We start from the raw sequence: 8,803 nt of genomic DNA on the forward strand, positions 1-8,803 counted from the left end.
TCGTCCTCACTCCCTCCCCATAAAAAATGTTTAAAGAGAGATTCAAGTTTAGAAATGATACCTGCCGGAGCTTTGAAAAAGGATAGAAAATAGACTGGAATCGCTGACAAGACTGATTTTAATATAACCACACGACCTCCGATGGACAACCGCTTATTGGTTGCCACGTCGACATTCTCCTCAAACTAGCACCAATTGGAAGGCCAAGATATTTGAAGGGAAAGCACCCTACTTTACAATTCAGAATATTTGCCGCTTCCTCCAACCAGCATTGAGGTATGTTGATGCCTACCAACATGCTCTTGTTGAAATTCACCTTTAGGCCTGACATTAGCTCAAACAATAACAAATTCGCCTTCATAATCCGAATGTTCCCCCAACTTTTTTCTCCGATGATCAAAGTATCATCGGCGTATTGGAGATGGGAGAAACCCAAGTCACCTCTGTAACAACCCTGACCCATTATTTAATTTATCTTAATAAAAGAATGGTTTTTCGAAACTACGCAGCGGATAAAAATGACTTTAAGACTCGAAGTAAAAAATGAATTATAAATCACGGTTCAAGGTGTTACATTCTTCATTAAAAACTCTACTAATAAAATTAATTAGTAATCATCACTTATACAAAATCCTTTTATAAAAGATACACCTTTAATTTAAATAAAACAACAAATAAATACTCTATGAACCCTTCCCCGTGTCACAACCAGAGCGGAGCTGTCACCAATAACTCGAACACCAACAAACATACAACCTGAGAACCTGAACCCCCAACGGTTCAGCACAAACACAAAACAGAGGGTTAGATAATGCAACCGTAAAGTGACTGAATATAAAGTATATCAGACACTAAATAAATAACAACAGTTGCATATATACAACTCATACACACATAAACATGTATCAGTCATATTCAGACATAATCAAACATGTTCATTTGAAAGATAATTAGCTTATTGCAAACAATCATCACTTAGCAATAATTAATATAACATCAACTCAACATTATTCGGAAAACATAAACCAAATAATTAATCCTCAACAAGAGCACTAATCACATCATCATTTAGATTAATCACTCATCAATCATTCATCAAGTAACATAAAACATATTATGCCACCTAACACATAACAAGTAAGAAGCACCTTCATCTCTTAGTGCATCTAATGTCTCATATGTGCAATGTTACCTAGACACAACTAAATGCATGTGGTACCCATCGTCATAAAATTGGATAACTAAACCCAAGTGTTTTAGATCATCGTCTCTAGAATAACAGTAAACTAGATCATCGTCTCTAGGATACTCATCAATAGACACAACTTATGAATGCATGAAATGTGTATATACCAAACATATGGTATCAACTACCAATACATCATCATTATAATATGGATAACTTAATCCATCTTCATCATCATCACAAAATATAGCAACTTAGCTAAATTATTCACATCATCATTGTTTTAATTAATAACTCAAAACATCATTGTGAACATCATCAATTTAATCATTAACACATCATTAGTTAGCTACTTAAAACATCATAATTTAATCAACATAGATTAATCATAAAGATCCACTAATCCAAGGAAAATTAGAATTAATCCACACCAACATAGGTTTGTAAAGCATTTTCATGTTAAAACAGGGCCTTGTATCGATACAAAACACAACTTGTATCGGTACAAGTTCGTTATTTCCAAGTTTCTACATAATTCACACATGTATGTATCAATACATACACTCCTAGGTATCAGTACATACACGCGATTTTCCAAACTATCAAAAGGTACGTTAACTTAAATTCTACCTTTAGTACATTTCATTCATTTACACATTATTAACAAACACTTGGAAGACACCAATTTACATTGATCATGAGAATCAACAATATTCATCACTACTTTTATCAAAACATGGAAATACCCAAATAACAACAATCAACAACAACAACAAGTAAAAACATAGATTTTTATCATATTATAACATCATCAAATCATGGATAAACATTTATCAACATGTGATTCAACATAAAAATCTATAATAACACATTCCCAATTTCCCTCAATTAAAACCCAAAACCCAAAAAGAGATGTGAGAGTTTGAGCTAGAGAAATGTGATTTCTCTCCTCTCATTAATCATCTCATAGCTACAAAATCCGACCTCTTACCTTGTATTAATGTTGGAAACTCTAGTCCTCCACTCCTCTTGAATCCTCAAGCTCCAATTTACTCTTTGCTCTTGCATTTCTCTTCCTTTTCTTCATTTTCCCCCAATTTCGAACTGTAAATTGCGAGCATGATTTCTCCCACCTCAGACCTTATTTTGACGATCCCAACGGTCAAAAGTTGCGTTTGTATGTTGCGAACCTACCCTCAAAATCTCGTTGAGATCCAACGGTTAACGAATCTGCAATCGAAGATTTAGTGGAGCTGATGCATGGAAAACGGGATTTGCTTCTCTACTCTCATTCTTTCTCTTTTTCTTTCTTTTCTCTCTTCTCTTTCTTCCTCTCTTTTCTCTTATTTAAGACAAATTAAAACCCTTCTCTTAAGGTATCATCCAATTACCACAATACCCTTCATTTAACTCTCTCCAAGTCTAATAACCATAAACCCACTATTCTAGCAACCAAATAACTTATGACTAACTAACATGCATAATCATACTTAGTAACTAACTAAATAATAATACAATTTAAACACATAATCAATTAATCACACAAATAAATAATTAATAAAATATGGGGCGTTACAACTCTCCCCCACTTAAAAGAATTTTCGCCCTCGAAAATTGTCCGACTAAGACAACCCTAGACGAAATCTTTTCATCCCATTCTCCAACAAAACATTCAAACTCTATACACTACCAAAGGTTGACAAAACTAGTCCATTCCGGTCACACGATCTTGTCTACTCGTTAACAAGAGATCAAGGGTGGCCATTCCCTCAATTTATTAATAGATAGACAACAACCATTATGGTGACATGAACCATCTTTGTCAATCTACAATAGTGCTTTCCTAAGAACGAAACATCCGGAAAGAAATATTCCACCATAAGTACTCTTCAATCCATTACGTTCCAAATAAATCTCATCTCCATAGGGATTTCACATCATGATTTTTCATAAGTCTTTACATTCCTCTTAATCCTTATACGTTCACGTCCAAATCTTATCCAAACCATAGTTTTAAATTTATCATCGCCATACTCGGTTGCCGATAAGGTCCTCAAACTCTTACCGATACACATCGAAATCACGTCATTAATGACACAACTATTCCTTTTACACCAATGTCGATTTCTTATGTCGAGTTCCAACATAATTGCTTCATTCATAATCCATCACTTAACCAACCTTTTTTTTTTCTTAATATACAACGTTTCCAATATCACTTCTTCCGTCGAGATACTCACATCCAAAATATATCCTGAATATTCCATCACATTATTATTGTCTACTCGTCCTTGATTACAATATCTGAAATCTTTTATTCCTTCATCATATGCACTACACGTATGCTAAGCCTTTCTTCATCATACCAAGCATAATGAATTTGATCTTACCAATCTCCGCCGATTTTCTCATAATTCATCATCTCTTCTTACTTAACAACATTGGCGCTCTTCATGGCAAAACAATCGATCCGACAAACTTCTTCTCCAGCGGTCTTCTAACTGTTCTTCCAAATCATCTAACTCCGAAATGGACAACACCAACACATGAACGCTCTACTCCGGACATCTCTATCTAACTTATTCTTCTACACTTAAACATCTCAAAGGAAGTTAACCTTCTCCCCCACTTATCTCAAACCCACTTATAACTCCTATTGTAATTCTCAACTCTCATACTTAACTGGAGACTTCTACGATTCTCTAACTAGCTCCCACGAAAGAAACTAGTATCGACAATGTTTACACACATGTCGCATACAATGGGTAAACTACAAAATACAAAACATGAACATTTATATAAAATTGCACAAAAGCAAAACATAGCATTTCACATAGACATTCAAGAAACATATATCTTCTCTAAATCTCAAAATTGAGAATCAAATCAGTACAAGAAAAGATAAATATTTCATAGCAATGAATTTTAAAAATTCAACAATTCATATTCACATATGCATAGAATATATCTATCTTAACATGATAACTAACATGACAAAATAAAATAGTCAACTTGTACAACACATTTATCAAATTCATCTTATAGAAAATAGCATAGTTATTCACTATAACTTACAAATAACCAAAAGCACAAGTCAAATAGCAATAATCTAGAACATATCATATAGAACAAAACATATGTCAAACATATCCTAGAATCCACTTAACTATACTATTAATATTCTACTCTTCTTACTTGATAAAATTATGTTTCACTTACTCAAAAGAAAACAATTAGATTTTCGATAAAATTCACATCATCGGAAATTAATACTAGTTCTAAAATTATCTCATGTCATAAAGAACTACACATAAAAGTATACATGCAAACATACATAAGAATTCACATAAACTCTACTATAAATAGTTAAATTAAACTATTCATCCCATTAACATATTCAAATCATGTATGAATTCATGTAGCATAAAGTAAATTCTAATATTCTACACAATTTCAATTAACAACGAAACAATTATCATTTTCACATTTAATTTAATCACAAGAAACACAAATAAGACAATAAATCTTATACTCAATCAACTAGAATAAAACATCACATATTATTCAAGTATTAACAAATAGCACTTAAGACAATCATCATTTTAACATCCAATCATGAAACAAGAATTATAGATGCTAAAGTCAATACCAATTAAAACATAAGTCTCGAGAATCAAATAAAACAACACGCTAACAAAAGAACTAGCAACAAAATTCATGAAACTAGTCACACATTCGCAAAACAATTAAATAGTGACTGATGTGCAAGTGTAACTACAAAAATTAATTCACAAGAAATCATAACAGTTACACAGACACGACTGACACCGCGCTCACTCGGCCTGACTGCACAGACCTGCTCTGACTGACACATAACCCACACAGTCCGAAGACAACGGGGCTCTGATACCACTTTGTAACAACCCTGACCCATTATTTAATTTATCTTAATAAAAGAATGGTTTTTCGAAACTACGCAGCGGATAAAAATGACTTTAAGACTCGAAGTAAAAAATGAATTATAAATCACGGTTCAAGGTGTTACATTCTTCATTAAAAACTCTACTAATAAAATTAATTAGTAATCATCACTTATACAAAATCCTTTTATAAAAGATACACCTTTAATTTAAATAAAACAACAAATAAATACTCTATGAACCCTTCCCCGTGTCACAACCAGAGCGGAGCTGTCACCAATAACTCGAACACCAACAAACATACAACCTGAGAACCTGAACCCCCAACGGTTCAGCACAAACACAAAACAGAGGGTTAGATAATGCAACCGTAAAGTGACTGAATATAAAGTATATCAGACACTAAATAAATAACAACAGTTGCATATATACAACTCATACACACATAAACATGTATCAGTCATATTCAGACATAATCAAACATGTTCATTTGAAAGATAATTAGCTTATTGCAAACAATCATCACTTAGCAATAATTAATATAACATCAACTCAACATTATTCGGAAAACATAAACCAAATAATTAATCCTCAACAAGAGCACTAATCACATCATCATTTAGATTAATCACTCATCAATCATTCATCAAGTAACATAAAACATATTATGCCACCTAACACATAACAAGTAAGAAGCACCTTCATCTCTTAGTGCATCTAATGTCTCATACGTGCAATGTTACCTAGACACAACTAAATGCATGTGGTACCCATCGTCATAAAATTGGATAACTAAACCCAAGTGTTTTAGATCATCGTCTCTAAAACATTCTAGATCATCGTCTCTAGAATAACAGTAAACTAGATCATCGTCTCTAGGATACTCATCAATAGACACAACTTATGAATGCATGAAATGTGTATATACCAAACATATGGTATCAACTACCAATACATCATCATTATAATATGGATAACTTAATCCATCTTCATCATCATCACAAAATATAGCAACTTAGCTAAATTATTCACATCATCATTGTTTTAATTAATAACTCAAAACATCATTGTGAACATCATCAATTTAATCATTAACACATCATTAGTTAGCTACTTAAAACATCATAATTTAATCAACATAGATTAATCATAAAGATCCACTAATCCAAGGAAAATTAGAATTAATCCACACCAACATAGGTTTGTAAAGCATTTTCATGTTAAAACAGGGCCTTGTATCGATACAAAACACAACTTGTATCGGTACAAGTTCGTTATTTCCAAGTTTCTACATAATTCACACATGTATGTATCAATACATACACTCCTAGGTATCAGTACATACACGCGATTTTCCAAACTATCAAAAGGTACGTTAACTTAAATTCTACCTTTAGTACATTTCATTCATTTACACATTATTAACAAACACTTGGAAGACACCAATTTACATTGATCATGAGAATCAACAATATTCATCACTACTTTTATCAAAACATGGAAATACCCAAATAACAACAATCAACAACAACAACAAGTAAAAACATAGATTTTTATCATATTATAACATCATCAAATCATGGATAAACATTTATCAACATGTGATTCAACATAAAAATCTATAATAACACATTCCCAATTTCCCTCAATTAAAACCCAAAACCCAAAAAGAGATGTGAGAGTTTGAGCTAGAGAAATGTGATTTCTCTCCTCTCATTAATCATCTCATAGCTACAAAATCCAACCTCTTACCTTGTATTAATGTTGGAAACTCTAGTCCTCCACTCCTCTTGAATCCTCAAGCTCCAATTTACTCTTTGCTCTTGCATTTCTCTTCCTTTTCTTCATTTTCCCCCAATTTCGAACTGTAAATTGCGAGCATGATTTCTCCCACCTCAGACCTTATTTTGACGATCCCAACGGTCAAAAGTTGCGTTTGTATGTTGCGAACCTACCCTCAAAATCTCGTTGAGATCCAACGGTTAACGAATCTGCAATCGAAGATTTAGTGGAGCTGATGCATGGAAAACGAGATTTGCTTCTCTACTCTCATTCTTTCTCTTTTTCTTTCTTTTCTCTCTTCTCTTTCTTCCTCTCTTTTCTCTTATTTAAGACAAATTAAAACCCTTCTCTTAAGGTATCATCCAATTACCACAATACCCTTCATTTAACTCTCTCCAAGTCTAATAACCATAAACCCACTATTCTAGCAACCAAATAACTTATGACTAACTAACATGCATAATCATACTTAGTAACTAACTAAATAATAATACAATTTAAACACATAATCAATTAATCACACAAATAAATAATTAATAAAATATGGGGCGTTACAACCTCCCTCAAATTTATACCCTGCAAATCTACCCATGTCCACTGCATTCTTCATCAGCATGTTGAAACCTTCAGCTGCTATGATAAAAAGGAATGGAGACAGGGGGTCTCCCTGTCTAAGGCCACGCCCCATTTCAAATTCTTTAGTAGCACTACCGTTTACCAATACCGACACTGATGCTGTGTTAAGACATTCTGAGATCCACCTTCTCCACTTTTCATGAAATCCCATCTTTTGCATTACAAAGTCAAGGAAGCTCCAATCTACTGAATCAAATGCTTTTTCGAAGTCAACTTTGAACATGAGCAACTCCTTCTTCTTTCTTTTGGCCTCGTCCACAATCTCGTTTGCTATCAAAATCCCGTCTAGGATTTGTCTGCCAGATATAAATAAATTAATTCAAGTAATATTTTTTTATTTTTTTGAAAAATGCTATATAAATCGAATGGCATTCTCGCGAATCCATCGCGGCCTTTATTCTACCCAGCCCCTTTTTCTAAAACTTCCCTCTTTCACTAAGACTTCCCATGAATTTCGGCCATAAGCAATTTCTTATTAGTTAGTTTCTTTTGTGCACAACTAATAACAAAAAGAAATAATAACGAAAGCAAACGATGGTAAACACAAGAGAAGTTTGATAATGGAGTTTCTCGTAGGTACGTCTCCGAAATTCGCTACAACTCGTTTCTATTAAATGAATAAATGAATTAGGGTTTCAGTGTTACAAACGGTATTTATAATAAAAATAGTACGGTCGTATATACCGTACCCCTGAACCATATAAGCCATGCTCAACAGTTTCAAATTCGCTCCGCTAGCCCGGCTTCTCGACCGCCCCCAACCTCTTCTTGATACATATAAGCCATACTCAACAATTTCAAATTCGGATGCTTTCGGGACAATTCATTCGCTGTATTTAGCAATGTTCAAATTTTTGTCTATTCAAATAAGTAGTCAAGAGTTTAATTTTTGTCTTTTACGTATAAAAATAAATCCAACAAAACCCACCTTGTAAATAATTTACCCAACTAAAAATTATTAAGTTCAAATTGGCAAATCCTATCAAAGTAACACTAACACCTACTAACTTAAAACCACTCTGCTTTAACTAAAATAAAATTTTGTTGAATGATACTTTTTAAACGGTGAATATTAATAATTAGTACGTAGTTGTTAGATTATTATTATTTTTCTTCTTTATTAAAGTCCCTGCAAGCTTTCTACAAAAAAAAAAAAGTCCCTGCTTAGGTTAATTGAAACTTAATAAGAATATTACATTTTATTTTATACGTAGTAACTGAGGTTCAAACTTCAAATACTCCATTTTATTTGGCTCAAATAGTACATTTAAAATGTAAC

At 32.9% G+C, this 8,803-nt stretch overlaps 1 long non-coding RNA gene across 1 annotated transcript; it reads right to left on the bottom strand.

The window, feature by feature from the left end:
• Nucleotides 1–519: 519 nt before the first annotated feature.
• Nucleotides 520–7,398, bottom strand: LOC123909112. The gene is made up of 3 exons (XR_006809823.1): nucleotides 6,859–7,398; nucleotides 2,178–5,421; nucleotides 520–764 (listed from the first exon to the last, which is right to left on the bottom strand). It is a non-coding gene; the product is annotated as an uncharacterized LOC123909112 (long non-coding RNA).
• Nucleotides 7,399–8,803: the final 1,405 nt, after the last annotated feature.

Source organism: Trifolium pratense, linkage group LG2 (genome assembly GCF_020283565.1).
Source record: "Trifolium pratense cultivar HEN17-A07 linkage group LG2, ARS_RC_1.1, whole genome shotgun sequence".
NCBI lineage: Eukaryota > Viridiplantae > Streptophyta > Magnoliopsida > Fabales > Fabaceae > Trifolium > Trifolium pratense.